This window comes from Platichthys flesus, chromosome 7, assembly GCF_949316205.1.
Source record: "Platichthys flesus chromosome 7, fPlaFle2.1, whole genome shotgun sequence".
NCBI classification, from domain to species: domain Eukaryota; kingdom Metazoa; phylum Chordata; class Actinopteri; order Pleuronectiformes; family Pleuronectidae; genus Platichthys; species Platichthys flesus.
The window spans coordinates 3085685-3101265 of NC_084951.1; the positions used below are offsets into that span (position 1 = coordinate 3085685).

Sequence of the window (15581 nt, forward strand, 5' to 3'; positions counted from 1 at the left end):
TACATGTGAATCGCCACCATCATCAATAGCATGGTTGCTTTGTGACCATCCAAACTTGTTTTTTATTGTTATATAATGTTAAGGAAAAGACACTCAAGGTGCAATTTTCTCATAATATAGCAAGAAAAAAATCACTACAATAATTTAATAATGTCCTTCAGTAATAATGTCAGGGTTTCATATACTGTTTCTTCCTTCATGGTGAGTAATTTCTCCCTGCTCTTTCACCCTGCTCTCCAAATATGACATTTTTAGGGTGATATGTTAATTTGACATGAATATAGTAGTGTTTCGAATATCAAATGTCATTTGAATGTTCAATCTCATCCTCCACCTATGATGATCTCCGACTGAATATCCTTTCTTGCTTTGATTGCCAGTCTTTCCTGCTCATTCAAAAATGTGTCTCCTCTGAAGCAGGAGCAACACCAAGCTCTGATGGCAATACAGAGAATCATAACCATAACCAACACTTTCCTTTTATTTTGTGTCCATTGAAACTCATCTTTTGTTGTTGTTTATGTTAAATGAAAAGAATCTGAAGGTGCAATTTTATCATATTATTGCAAGAAACAAAATCATGACAATTTCCATCAGTAAGACTGTGAGGGTTTCATATACTGTTTCTTCCTTGATGGTGAGTAAACTCCCCGCTCTTTCATCCTTCTCTCCAAATAGGACATTTTGAGAGTGATAGGTTACTAGTGCATGAATAAAGTAGTGTTTCGACTATCAAAAGTCATTTAAATGTTCACTCTTTTCCTTCAGTGATGATGTGTGTGTGTTCCATAGCCTGGTTTTCTTTGATGCTGAGTCTTTCGTGCTCTTTCAAAGGTGCTTCTCCTTTAAAGCAGCAGCAACAGTCCCCTCTGCTGGTTGCAAAGAAAATTGTTAAAAGCTTACAGCACCTGGTATTCCCAGGCGGTCTCCCATCCAAGTACTAACCAGGCCCGACCCTGCTTAGCTTCCGAGATCGGACGAGATCGGGCGTGTTCAGGGTGGTATGGCCGTAAGCGATTAACTCGACCCACAATACCTTATTTATACATGTGAATCGCCACCATCATCAATAGCATGGTTGCTTTGTGACCATCCAAACTTGTTTTTTATTGTTATATAATGTTAAGGAAAAGACACTCACGGTGCAATTTTCTCATAATATAGCAAGAAAAAAATCACTACAATAATTTAATAATGTCCTTCAGTAATAATGTCAGGGTTTCATATACTGTTTCTTCCTTCATGGTGAGTAATTTCTCCCTGCTCTTTCACCCTTCTCTCCAAATATGACATTTTTAGGGTGATATGTTAATTTGACATGAATATAGTAGTGTTTCGAATATCAAATGTCATTTGAATGTTCAATCTCATCCTCCACCTATGATGATCTCCGACTGAATATCCTTTCTTGCTTTGATTGCCAGTCTTTCCTGCTCATTCAAAAATGTGTCTCCTCTGAAGCAGGAGCAACACCAAGCTCTGATGGCAATACAGAGAATCATAACCATAACCAACACTTTCCTTTTATTTTGTGTCCATTGAAACTCATCTTTTGTTGTTGTTTATGTTAAATGAAAAGAATCTGAAGGTGCAATTTTATCATATTATTGCAAGAAACAAAATCATGACAATTTCCATCAGTAAGACTGTGAGGGTTTCATATACTGTTTCTTCCTTGATGGTGAGTAAACTCCCCGCTCTTTCATCCTTCTCTCCAAATAGGACATTTTGAGAGTGATAGGTTACTAGTGCATGAATAAAGTAGTGTTTCGACTATCAAAAGTCATTTAAATGTTCACTCTTTTCCTTCAGTGATGATGTGTGTGTGTTCCATAGCCTGGTTTTCTTTGATGCTGAGTCTTTCGTGCTCTTTCAAAGGTGCTTCTCCTTTAAAGCAGCAGCAACAGTCCCCTCTGCTGGTTGCAAAGAAAATTGTTAAAAGCTTACAGCACCTAGTATTCCCAGGCGGTCTCCCATCCAAGTACTAACCAGGCCCGACCCTGCTTAGCTTCCGAGATCGGACGAGATCGGGCGTGTTCAGGGTGGTATGGCCGTAAGCGATTAACTCGACCCACAATACCTTATTTATACATGTGAATCGCCACCATCATCAATAGCATGGTTGCTTTGTGACCATCCAAACTTGTTTTTTATTGTTATATAATGTTAAGGAAAAGACACTCAAGGTGCAATTTTCTCATAATATAGCAAGAAAAAAATCACTACAATAATTTAATAATGTCCTTCAGTAATAATGTCAGGGTTTCATATACTGTTTCTTCCTTCATGGTGAGTAATTTCTCCCTGCTCTTTCACCCTGCTCTCCAAATATGACATTTTTAGGGTGATATGTTAATTTGACATGAATATAGTAGTGTTTCGAATATCAAATGTCATTTGAATGTTCAATCTCATCCTCCACCTATGATGATCTCCGACTTAATATCCTTTCTTGCTTTGATTGCCAGTCTTTCCTGCTCATTCAAAAATGTGTCTCCTCTGAAGCAGGAGCAACACCAAGCTCTGATGGCAATACAGAGAATCATAACCATAACCAACACTTTCCTTTTATTTTGTGTCCATTGAAACTCATCTTTTGTTGTTGTTTATCTTAAATGAAAAGAATCTGAAGGTGCAATTTTATCATATTATTGCAAGAAACAAAATCATGACAATTTCCATCAGTAAGACTGTGAGGGTTTCATATACTGTTTCTTCCTTGATGGTGAGTAAACTCCCCGCTCTTTCATCCTTCTCTCCAAATAGGACATTTTGAGAGTGACAGGTTACTAGTGCATGAATAAAGTAGTGTTTCGACTATCAAAAGTCATTTAAATGTTCACTCTTTTCCTTCAGTGATGATGTGTGTGTGTTCCATAGCCTGGTTTTCTTTGATGCTGAGTCTTTCGTGCTCTTTCAAAGGTGCTTCTCCTTTAAAGCAGCAGCAACAGTCCCCTCTGCTGGTTGCAAAGAAAATTGTTAAAAGCTTACAGCACCTGGTATTCCCAGGCGGTCTCCCATCCAAGTACTAACCAGGCCCGACCCTGCTTAGCTTCCGAGATCGGACGAGATCGGGCATGTTCTGGGTGGTATGGCCGTAAGCGATTAACACGACCCACAATACCTTATTTATACATGTGAATCGCCACCATCATCAATAGCATGGTTGCTTTGTGACCATCCAAACTTGTTTTTTATTGTTATATAATGTTAAGGAAAAGACACTCAAGGTGCAATTTTCTCATAATATAGCAAGAAAAAAATCACTACAATAATTTAATAATGTCCTTCAGTAATAATGTCAGGGTTTCATATACTGTTTCTTCCTTCATGGTGAGTAATTTCTCCCTGCTCTTTCACCCTGCTCTCCAAATATGACATTTTTAGGGTGATATGTTAATTTGACATGAATATAGTAGTGTTTCGAATATCAAATGTCATTTGAATGTTCAATCTCATCCTCCACCTATGATGATCTCCGACTGAATATCCTTTCTTGCTTTGATTGCCAGTCTTTCCTGCTCATTCAAAAATGTGTCTCCTCTGAAGCAGGAGCAACACCAAGCTCTGATGGCAATACAGAGAATCATAACCATAACCAACACTTTCCTTTTATTTTGTGTCCATTGAAACTCATCTTTTGTTGTTGTTTATCTTAAATGAAAAGAATCTGAAGGTGCAATTTTATCATATTATTGCAAGAAACAAAATCATGACAATTTCCATCAGTAAGACTGTGAGGGTTTCATATACTGTTTCTTCCTTGATGGTGAGTAAACTCCCCGCTCTTTCATCCTTCTCTCCAAATAGGACATTTTGAGAGTGATAGGTTACTAGTGCATGAATAAAGTAGTGTTTCGACTATCAAAAGTCATTTAAATGTTCACTCTTTTCCTTCAGTGATGATGTGTGTGTGTTCCATAGCCTGGTTTTCTTTGATGCTGAGTCTTTCGTGCTCTTTCAAAGGTGCTTCTCCTTTAAAGCAGCAGCAACAGTCCCCTCTGCTGGTTGCAAAGAAAATTGTTAAAAGCTTACAGCACCTGGTATTCCCAGGCGGTCTCCCATCCAAGTACTAACCAGGCCCGACCCTGCTTAGCTTCCGAGATCGGACGAGATCGGGCGTGTTTTTTTTTTTATCTTATTTATTATCAGAAATATATTCCATTTTATGCAATTACGCATTCATTTATACGTATATCAATAAAAATAAATGAAAACAGTCCCACAAATTAAACCACCCTCAGAAGCCGCACAAACAACTAACTAAACACACTTTCTCTTTTAAATTAAAAAAAATAAGAACCAGACATCAAAAGCAGTATCTTATCCCGAATACACTTACCCTCGGAATTAAACCGCCCCTCAGTCCCAAAACGCAAACCGAACAGCTAAACACAGAATCTTTTAACCTCGACCATTTACCCACAAAAATAATCCACCCCTCATTCGAAAAACCACACAAAACCAAAATCCCACACAAAACTCCCTCACTCTCCCACCTCCAAAAATAAGCCACCCCCTTTAAACCACCCAAATCAACCCCAGACGGTGCCCTGCTCAGTCATCCATACAATTCCATTCTCATTCACACCACATTCTCCCGCGCTCTCTACAAACATACTCACAAACAAAGCCTCATCCACAACATACAGCATTCGTAAGTGTCTTTTCCATTCATTCACAAACAGCCTCCATACATCCAACTTTCTCCTTTCATACAGTGCAAACTTGCGTCTGTTAAAAATCGCCCTCCTTGCGAACCCAAGGATCATGTTGATCGTTTTCCAATTTTTATGTTTTCTATTCACTCCCAAGAGTACAGACAATTCCCACCCCCGATCCACCCAGCAGTCTCCCACACTGCACCCTGCCAGCAGCCCCTTGATTTTTCCCCAGAATTCTGCTAGCTCACAACAATACACAAAAATATGATTAAAGTCTTCATCCCTCCTTTCACACACCATACACGTCCTCCCATACACTCCCCTGAGCATTTGGTGCAGGATGATGCATGTGAAAATCCTCCTGTGCCTTATCTTGAAATCAAGATCGAATATTGCATGCGGTGTGTGCGGTATGTCAATATTCTTCCACAAAATGTTGGGTGTAATGTCCGGATATGTGTCTGTCCATTTACTCTCGCATGTGGGTTTTTGCACTCTATATGTCAATGCATGCCTATACCAAATCTTTGTTGTGATATCAGCAATGGCGTGTGTCTCCCCCCCCAGGCGCAGGGAGATTCCCACCTCATCATCCTGCCCAATCCTCCCCTTATTTCTAAACCCGTCCCCCCATTCACTCATCACACTCTCTTCCACTCTCTCCAACACTTTCACAATCACTTCCCTCCTATATGTTATCCCCTTCTCTCTCACTATCCTAATCACTCTTTCTTTATCCCATCTCCCTCCCCTGTCGACTAGATCTCCCACCCGCTTCAGCCCCGCCCTCTCAAGAGCCACGCTCTTGATGACCCCTCCGCCCCCCTGTTTAAAATATGGGCTGGAGAGGAACGGCAGCCTCATCACAGACGCTCTTGAGTCGCATACGAGTGTGGTCTTATCAAATAGCAGGAACCACGCGTTGAGCACCTCCTGGAAGAACCGCGGCAGATGTGCATATGCCGCTGCGTCCTGCATCTGCAACAAATTGTCTTTACTCAAGAGACCAAATGTGCTCAGCCACTGGCTGAAGTGGCCTTTCCAGGCCGCCTCCCGACTTGCATCCCTAAATTTACCTATCAATTTAGTTCGTAACGCAGTTCTTTTTGCGAGTACGTCCATCAATCCTAGCCCACCCTGATCTTTGACCCTTATCAGCGTTCTATGCGCAATACTGGCTGCTTTGCTCCTCCAAATAAAGTCTCTAACGACTTTTGCAATCTTCTGCTCAGCCCAAGTCGGAAGCGCACAAGTGCTCAATGCATGGTTCACCTGCGACAAAACTAGAGCATTGGTGACGGCCACCCTTCCCCTTAAAAGCAAACCCCTAGCCCTCCACATACACAGGGTCTTTTGCATACGTCCAATAACATCTTTCCACGTCAAATCATCGCATTCATTCTCATCACTTCCAACATACACTCCGAGCACTTTTCTTTTATTCTCTACTACTTTGAATCCCCATTTGTTATTTAGATCTTTGTTCCTACCCATCCCCATTATTTCAGACTTTTCCATATTAATTTTTGCTCCTGAAGCTCTCTCATAAGTTTCTATATGTTTCAACACTATATCTACATCACTCTCACTTTTAACCATTACATTAATATCATCCGCATACTGCATTACGCTAATTTTTCCCTTACCTATTCCACACACTCTTTTATCATTAGCAATTAAAGCCGCCAACGGCTCAGCCACCATGCTGTAGAGCAGTGCTGACATTGGGCAGCCCTGCCTCACTGACCTCTTGACATCAAAAGAGTCAGTCAGAACACCGTTACATTTTATTTTACTCTTAGCCCCCCCATAAAGCAATCCCACCCACCCCCTTAATTTAGTCCCAAATCCAAGTTTCTCTAGTACCCTCCCCAAAAAAACCTGATCCACCCTATCAAACGCTTTATTTAAATCAATCCCCAGCCACAATCCTCCCTCCTCTTCCATATCTCTTACTACCTGTTTTATTGTTATTATTGAATCCCCAATGTCCCTCCCTGGAATACTATACGCTTGAGTTGGACCTATTACTGAACCTATTACCTCCCTTATTCTATTCGCAAGTATTTTAGCAATTATTTTATAGTCAGTGTTGAGTAGACTGATTGGCCTATAGTTATCAAGATTTTTGTTATCTCCCTTATTTTTATAAAAAATCGTTATTATGCCTAATCCCATACTCTCAGGGAGCCAGCCTGTTTTCTCTACATACTTGCAGAGTTTTTCAACCACCGGAGCCAGAATTTCCTTAAAGCCGACGTAAAACTCGGCTGTCAGACCATCACTCCCCGGGCTCTTATTTTTGTTTAGTCCATCAATAGCACTATATATCTCTTGTACAGAAAATTCACAATCGCACCAAACACTATCCTCCCTACTTAAAGTTTTCTTTAGTGCCTCTAAGGCCTCTCCTACACTATCTTTATCACATGCATCTTTTTTAAATAAACACTCATAATAATCCCTAACTACTTTTAATATCTCTTCCTTATCAGTTACTATTTGACCATTATTATCTAATACTTCATTTATCTCAGTTTTATTTTGTTTTTGTTTTTCCAAACCCAGGAAAAAGGCTGTGCTCCTTTCCCCTTCGTACATATATTGAATCCTGCTTCTAATAGCAGCCCCTCTACACTTTGCTACCTGTAAGGCACTCAATTTTTCTTTTAAATCCACATATTTTTCCGTACATATATTACCCTCCTCATCTAACAGTTTAATTTCCTCATTTAGTTGTTTTCTCAAATGATCCTCCTCTGCATTTTCCCTTTTCCTTTTTTCTATACCATACCTGACACATTTGTTTTTAATTCTTATTTTCACACTCTCCCACCACACACTCATATTCTCATCATCATTCCATTCATCCATCATTCTCTTCATAAAAAACCCCATGCTCTTCATAAACACAACATCTCCCAAAAAACTGGCATTAAAACACCAAGGCCTCTGGTTAACTCTCCCTTCCCTCCCTCCCACCTCTAACCTAATCCCCGCATGGTCACTCCAAGTATTATTAATGTATTCCACACTCTTAATTATTTTAACTTTTCTACTTTGTACTAACGCAAAGTCAATTCTACTCTGTTTAAGAGTATTTGCAACAAGTTGCCTTCTTGAAAAAACCCTTTTCCACGGGTGTAGGACTCTCCATATGTCAACCAATTGATTGTTCTCCATTAAATCCCTAAGGGTTCGCCTAGTGCTGTCCCCTTTAAATGTATTGTTACTCGATAAATCAGATTGAGTCAAAATAACATTAAAATCCCCCACAATCATACAATTAGAGTTGCACCACACATTCAAACCAGCCAAAAAAACCCTCCTCTCCTTCTCCCCATTGGGTGCATGTAAATTAATTATTCTAAGTTCCCTCCCCTCATAAACACAATCAACAACTAACAACCTCCCCTCTAAATCTCTATGAACTAAATTAATCCCCGTTATTTTAGCACTATTAAAGCAAATCGCCACTCCCCTGGCCCTGGGAGTCCCTTCTGAAAAATAAACCTGGCCTTTCCACTGCTTTCTACTTATATTAAGTAGGTTGTCATCCCATCTAGTCTCCTGCAAACACAGAATATCAGCTCTCATATCCAATATGGCATTTCTTTTATATTCTGTTCTCAAACCGTTAGCATTCAGAGAAAAAATAACCAAGGCCATAAATAATAAAAATAAAATAAGGAAAAAACCAACGAGAAAGAGCCAACTAGCACATTAACCTTCATTAATACATTAACGATTCTTGTTCTTCTTCCCACTCCCCTCCGTTTTTTGCTTTGCAGACAGCCTTTTTTTCGCCTCCCTTAGCTCCTCCATGTCCATATCACTCCCCGAGCTCCCCTCCCTCACAGTTTTATCAACAGAATCCCCACTCTCCCCCACCTCATCATTGCCCCAAGTCGTTTTAAGTACAGTTTTCCCCGTTCCATCCCCAAACATTCTTACCCCTTCCAGTTTTTCACCTCTGCCTCTTACGCTCCTGTCTCCCAGCCGCCGCGGCAGGCCCTTGCTCAGCTCTCCCTTCAGGCCCAGGTCTGCAGGCTGGCCCGAGGTGAGCTCCTCCTCCAGCAACGTGGGGTAATCTGTCCCCCCAGAGGCACCGTCCTGGTCCATGCTCGCGCTCATACCCTCAATATCTCCCTCCTCGTCCTCACCACCACCACCGTCCGGCGCACCCGGTTCGCCACTATCCGACTTGCTGCCGTCCTCCTCCGCTTCCTCCTCCACCGAGCATATGCAGTCTCTCTCTCTCCTCTGGCACATCCGACATTTTGCCACCCCTGTGGCGCACTCCCGGGCATAGTGGCCTTGACATCCGCATTTGTGGCAGGTGAAGTCCGGGCACTCACGCAGGATGTGGCCAGGCTGCATGCAACTCCTACACACCTTCATTTGACGGTCATGGATCACTCTGAAATATTCAACACCCGTTGCCGTGTTGAATTTCGTGGAGTACGGCAAGGATTGCACAAGCTCATTAAATTTAACCCGTACAATCCTTGTTCCATCGGCTATATTGGTGCCCGGCCACATCCTCCTCTTAATGGACGAAAGCGCCCGGACTCCCCACCCACTTAGTTTGTCAAGGATTTCCTCGTCAGATGTGTACGCTGGCAGGGTGAGAAAAGAAACCACCAGCTCATCATTGCATAGTTCTTTGGCAATTATCCTAGTATTGTGTATTTTAAAGCCGTCAAGCAGACGGTCCTTCCCCCTCTCTCCGCATACCGTCACCTCCAGCTTCCCGAGGGCCAGCACTCTACAAGCCCTTATTTCACCGCACACAACCGCCATAGCCTTCATTACTTCGCCTATAGGTATAACGTCCCCGCATTGCTCCACGCATACCGTGAGCCGCCTTTCATACTTGCGCTCAGTCTTCCTTATCCCGTCCAATGTTTCTCCTCCAGCCATCTGCTCTTGCCCGTCTCCAGCCGCCTTGCCGTTTCCATCTCCCCCGCTCTCTCCTTCTCTCCTTTCTCCTCCCGAATCCTCCGCCATGATCCTTCCTCCTCTCAACCCGCCAGCTTCTCCCTTTTTCTTTCCGTCCTCCTCCACCTTACGTCCTGCTCCATTCTCCGTCCCTCCAGCTAGCTGCCCGCCGGCACTCATTTCTCCCGGTGGCTTCGCCGAAGCTAGGCCCCGGATCACTCCAGCCTCCACAGTAGCAAAAGAACAAAAAAAGACTGGAAAAGTATATATATATATATATATATATATATATATATATATTAACTCAGGGCGATCCCCCAACAGTCTATGACTGCGGGGGACGAAAAAAAACACAAAATAACTGGGTTGTGAAGCCAGATAACAACACTCCAAAAAATTCTCTCCACCAGAACAAACAATTCACCATGCGGCTGTCCAAAAAACACTACGTACTCCGACACTGTAGGGGGTGCCAGGTTGGTGTGGCCGTAAGTGATTAACTCGACCCACAATACCTTATTTATACATGTGAATCGCCACCATCATCAATAGCATGGTTGCTTTGTGACCATCCAAACTTGTTTTTTATTGTTATATAATGTTAAGGAAAAGACACTCAAGGTGCAATTTTCTCATAATATGGCAAGAAAAAAATCACTACAATAATTTAATAATGTCCTTCAGTAATAATGTCAGGGTTTCATATACTGTTTCTTCATTCATGGTGAGTAATTTCTCCCTGCTCTTTCACCCTTCTCTCCAAATATGACATTTTTAGGGTGATATGTTAATTTGACATGAATATAGTAGTGTTTCGAATATCAAATGTCATTTGAATGTTCAATCTCATCCTCCACCTATGATGATCTCCGACTGAATATCCTTTCTTGCTTTGATTGCCAGTCTTTCCTGCTCATTCAAAAATGTGTCTCCTCTGAAGCAGGAGCAACACCTAGCTCTGATGGCAATACAGAGAATCATAACCATAACCAACACTTTCCTTTTATTTTGTGTCCATTGAAACTCATCTTTTGTTGTTGTTTATGTTAAATGAAATGAATCTGAAGGTGCAATTTTATCATATTATTGCAAGAAACAAAATCATGACAATTTCCATCAGTAAGACTGTGAGGGTTTCATATACTGTTTCTTCCTTGATGGTGAGTAAACTCCCCGCTCTTTCATCCTTCTCTCCAAATAGGACATTTTGAGAGTGATAGGTTACTAGTGCATGAATAAAGTAGTGTTTCGACTATCAAAAGTCATTTAAATGTTCACTCTTTTCCTTCAGTGATGATGTGTGTGTGTTCCATAGCCTGGTTTTCTTTGATGCTGAGTCTTTCGTGCTCTTTCAAAGGTGCTTCTCCTTTAAAGCAGCAGCAACAGTCCCCTCTGCTGGTTGCAAAGAAAATTGTTAAAAGCTTACAGCACCTGGTATTCCCAGGCGGTCTCCCATCCAAGTACTAACCAGGCCCGACCCTGCTTAGCTTCCGAGATCGGACGAGATCGGGCGTGTTCAGGGTGGTATGGCCGTAAGTGATTAACTCGACCCACAATACCTTATTTATACATGTGAATCGCCACCATCATCAATAGCATGGTTGCTTTGTGACCATCCAAACTTGTTTTTTATTGTTATATAATGTTAAGGAAAAGACACTCAAGGTGCAATTTTCTCATAATATAGCAAGAAAAAAATCACTACAATAATTTAATAATGTCCTTCAGTAATAATGTCAGGGTTTCATATACTGTTTCTTCCTTCATGGTGAGTAATTTCTCCCTGCTCTTTCACCCTGCTCTCCAAATATGACATTTTTAGGGTGATATGTTAATTTGACATGAATATAGTAGTGTTTCGAATATCAAATGTCATTTGAATGTTCAATCTCATCCTCCACCTATGATGATCTCCGACTGAATATCCTTTCTTGCTTTGATTGCCAGTCTTTCCTGCTCATTCAAAAATGTGTCTCCTCTGAAGCAGGAGCAACACCAAGCTCTGATGGCAATACAGAGAATCATAACCATAACCAACACTTTCCTTTTATTTTGTGTCCATTGAAACTCATCTTTTGTTGTTGTTTATCTTAAATGAAAAGAATCTGAAGGTGCAATTTTATCATATTATTGCAAGAAACAAAATCATGACAATTTCCATCAGTAAGACTGTGAGGGTTTCATATACTGTTTCTTCCTTGATGGTGAGTAAACTCCCCGCTCTTTCATCCTTCTCTCCAAATAGGACATTTTGAGAGTGATAGGTTACTAGTGCATGAATAAAGTAGTGTTTCGACTATCAACAGTCATTTAAATGTTCACTCTTTTCCTTCAGTGATGATGTGTGTGTGTTCCATAGCCTGGTTTTCTTTGATGCTGAGTCTTTCGTGCTCTTTCAAAGGTGCTTCTCCTTTAAAGCAGCAGCAACAGTCCCCTCTGCTGGTTGCAAAGAAAATTGTTAAAAGCTTACAGCACCTGGTATTCCCAGGCGGTCTCCCATCCAAGTACTAACCAGGCCCGACCCTGCTTAGCTTCCGAGATCGGACGAGATCGGGCGTGTTCAGGGTGGTATGGCCGTAAGCGATTAACTCGACCCACAATACCTTATTTATACATGTGAATCGCCACCATCATCAATAGCATGGTTGCTTTGTGACCATCCAAACTTGATTTTTATTGTTATATAATGTTAAGGAAAAGACACTCAAGGTGCAATTTTCTCATAATATAGCAAGAAAAAAATCACTACAATAATTTAATAATGTCCTTCAGTAATAATGTCAGGGTTTCATATACTGTTTCTTCCTTCATGGTGAGTAATTTCTCCCTGCTCTTTCACCCTGCTCTCCAAATATGACATTTTTAGGGTGATATGTTAATTTGACATGAATATAGTAGTGTTTCGAATATCAAATGTCATTTGAATGTTCAATCTCATCCTCCACCTATGATGATCTCCGACTGAATATCCTTTCTTGCTTTGATTGCCAGTCTTTCCTGCTCATTCAAAAATGTGTCTCCTCTGAAGCAGGAGCAACACCAAGCTCTGATGGCAAAACAGAGAATCATAACCATAACCAACACTTTCCTTTTATTTTGTGTCCATTGAAACTCATCTTTTGTTGTTGTTTATGTTAAATGAAAAGAATATGAAGGTGCAATTTTATCATATTATTGCAAGAAACAAAATCATGACAATTTCCATCAGTAAGACTGTGAGGGTTTCATATACTGTTTCTTCCTTGATGGTGAGTAAACTCCCCGCTCTTTCATCCTTCTCTCCAAATAGGACATTTTGAGAGTGATAGGTTACTAGTGCATGAATAAAGTAGTGTTTCGACTATCAAAAGTCATTTAAATGTTCACTCTTTTCCTTCAGTGATGATGTGTGTGTGTTCCATAGCCTGGTTTTCTTTGATGCTGAGTCTTTCGTGCTCTTTCAAAGGTGCTTCTCCTTTAAAGCAGCAGCAACAGTCCCCTCTGCTGGTTGCAAAGAAAATTGTTAAAAGCTTACAGCACCTGGTATTCCCAGGCGGTCTCCCATCCAAGTACTAACCAGGCCCGACCCTGCTTAGCTTCCGAGATCGGACGAGATCGGGCGTGTTCAGGGTGGTATGGCCGTAAGCGATTAACTCGACCCACAATACCTTATTTATACATGTGAATCGCCACCATCATCAATAGTATGGTTGCTTTGTGACCAGCCAAACTTGTTTTTTATTGTTATATAATGTTAAGGAAAAGACACTCAAGGTGCAATTTTCTCATAATATAGCAAGAAAAAAATCACTACAATAATTTAATAATGTCCTTCAGTAATAATGTCAGGGTTTCATATACTGTTTCTTCCTTCATGGTGAGTAATTTCTCCCTGCTCTTTCACCCTGCTCTCCAAATATGACATTTTTAGGGTGATATGTTAATTTGACATGAATATAGTAGTGTTTCGAATATCAAATGTCATTTGAATGTTCAATCTCATCCTCCACCTATGATGATCTCCGACTGAATATCCTTTCTTGCTTTGATTGCCAGTCTTTCCTGCTCATTCAAAAATGTGTCTCCTCTGAAGCAGGAGCAACACCAAGCTCTGATGGCAATACAGAGAATCATAACCATAACCAACACTTTCCTTTTATTTTGTGTCCATTGAAACTCATCTTTTGTTGTTGTTTATGTTAAATGAAAAGAATCTGAAGGTGCAATTTTATCATATTATTGCAAGAAACAAAATCATGACAATTTCCATCAGTAAGACTGTGAGGGTTTCATATACTGTTTCTTCCTTGATGGTGAGTAAACTCCCCGCTCTTTCATCCTTCTCTCCAAATAGGACATTTTGAGAGTGATAGGTTACTAGTGCATGAATAAAGTAGTGTTTCGACTATCAAAAGTCATTTAAATGTTCACTCTTTTCCTTCAGTGATGATGTGTGTGTGTTCCATAGCCTGGTTTTCTTTGATGCTGAGTCTTTCGTGCTCTTTCAAAGGTGCTTCTCCTTTAAAGCAGCAGCAACAGTCCCCTCTGCTGGTTGCAAAGAAAATTGTTAAAAGCTTACAGCACCTGGTATTCCCAGGCGGTCTCCCATCCAAGTACTAACCAGGCCCGACCCTGCTTAGCTTCCGAGATCGGACGAGATCGGGCGTGTTCAGGGTGGTATGGCCGTAAGCGATTAACTCGACCCACAATACCTTATTTATAAATGTTAATCGCCACCATCATCAATAGCATGGTTGCTTTGTGACCATCCAAACTTGTTTTTTATTGTTATATAATGTTAAGGAAAAGACACTCAAGGTGCAATTTTCTCATAATATAGCAAGAAAAAAATCACTACAATAATTTAATAATGTCCTTCAGTAATAATGTCAGAGTTTCATATACTGTTTCTTCCTTCATGGTGAATAATTTCTCCCTGCTCTTTCACCCTGCTCTCCAAATATGACATTTTTAGGGTGATATGTTAATTTGACATGAATATAGTAGTGTTTCGAATATCAAATGTCATTTGAATGTTCAATCTCATCCTCCACCTATGATGATCTCCGACTGAATATCCTTTCTTGCTTTGATTGCCAGTCTTTCCTGCTCATTCAAAAATGTGTCTCCTCTGAAGCAGGAGCAACACCAAGCTCTGATGGCAATACAGAGAATCATAACCATAACCAACACTTTCCTTTTATTTTGTGTCCATTGAAACTCATCTTTTGTTGTTGTTTATCTTAAATGAAAAGAATCTGAAGGTGCAATTTTATCATATTATTGCAAGAAACAAAATCATGACAATTTCCATCAGTAAGACTGTGAGGGTTTCATATACTGTTTCTTCCTTGATGGTGAGTAAACTCCCCGCTCTTTCATCATTCTCTCCAAATAGGACATTTTGAGAGTGATAGGTTACTAGTGCATGAATAAAGTAGTGTTTCGACTATCAAAAGTCATTTAAATGTTCACTCTTTTCCTTCAGTGATGATGTGTGTGTGTTCCATAGCCTGGTTTTCTTTGATGCTGAGTCTTTCGTGCTCTTTCAAAGGTGCTTCTCCTTTAAAGCAGCAGCAACAGTCCCCTCTGCTGGTTGCAAAGAAAATTGTTAAAAGCTTACAGCACCTGGTATTCCCAGGCGGTCTCCCATCCAAGTACTAACCAGGCCCGACCCTGCTTAGCTTCCGAGATCGGACGAGATCGGGCGTGTTCAGGGTGGTATGGCCGTAAGCGATTAACTCGACCCACAATACCTTATTTATACATGTGAATCGCCACCATCATCAATAGCATGGTTGCTTTGTGACCATCCAAACTTGTTTTTTATTGTTATATAATGTTAAGGAAAAGACACTCAAGGTGCAATTTTCTCATAATATAGCAAGAAAAAAATCACTACAATAATTTAATAATGTCCTTCAGTAATAATGTCAGGGTTGCACATACTGTTTCTTCCTTCATGGTGAGTAATTTCTCCCTGCTCTTTCACCCTGC

The 15581-nt window shown here is 40.7% G+C and overlaps 8 non-coding genes across 8 annotated transcripts; all 8 read right to left on the bottom strand.

Annotated features, from left to right (window-relative positions):
* Positions 1 to 896: 896 nt before the first annotated feature.
* LOC133957430 (5S ribosomal RNA) lies at positions 897 to 1015 on the bottom strand. The gene has a single exon (XR_009921222.1). It is a non-coding gene; the product is annotated as a 5S ribosomal RNA (ribosomal RNA).
* Positions 1016 to 1940: 925 nt separating this feature from the next.
* LOC133957709 (5S ribosomal RNA) lies at positions 1941 to 2059 on the bottom strand. Its single transcript, XR_009921485.1, has one exon. It is a non-coding gene; the product is annotated as a 5S ribosomal RNA (ribosomal RNA).
* A 925-nt stretch (positions 2060 to 2984) lies between these two features.
* Positions 2985 to 3103, bottom strand: LOC133957778 (5S ribosomal RNA). The gene has a single exon (XR_009921551.1). It is a non-coding gene; the product is annotated as a 5S ribosomal RNA (ribosomal RNA).
* Positions 3104 to 11024: 7921 nt separating this feature from the next.
* LOC133957704 (5S ribosomal RNA) lies at positions 11025 to 11143 on the bottom strand. The gene has a single exon (XR_009921480.1). It is a non-coding gene; the product is annotated as a 5S ribosomal RNA (ribosomal RNA).
* A 925-nt stretch (positions 11144 to 12068) lies between these two features.
* Positions 12069 to 12187, bottom strand: LOC133957431 (5S ribosomal RNA). The gene has a single exon (XR_009921223.1). It is a non-coding gene; the product is annotated as a 5S ribosomal RNA (ribosomal RNA).
* Positions 12188 to 13112: 925 nt separating this feature from the next.
* On the bottom strand, positions 13113 to 13231 carry LOC133957432 (5S ribosomal RNA). Its single transcript, XR_009921224.1, has one exon. It is a non-coding gene; the product is annotated as a 5S ribosomal RNA (ribosomal RNA).
* Positions 13232 to 14156: 925 nt separating this feature from the next.
* LOC133957434 (5S ribosomal RNA) lies at positions 14157 to 14275 on the bottom strand. The gene has a single exon (XR_009921225.1). It is a non-coding gene; the product is annotated as a 5S ribosomal RNA (ribosomal RNA).
* Positions 14276 to 15200: 925 nt separating this feature from the next.
* LOC133957435 (5S ribosomal RNA) lies at positions 15201 to 15319 on the bottom strand. Its single transcript, XR_009921226.1, has one exon. It is a non-coding gene; the product is annotated as a 5S ribosomal RNA (ribosomal RNA).
* Positions 15320 to 15581: the final 262 nt, after the last annotated feature.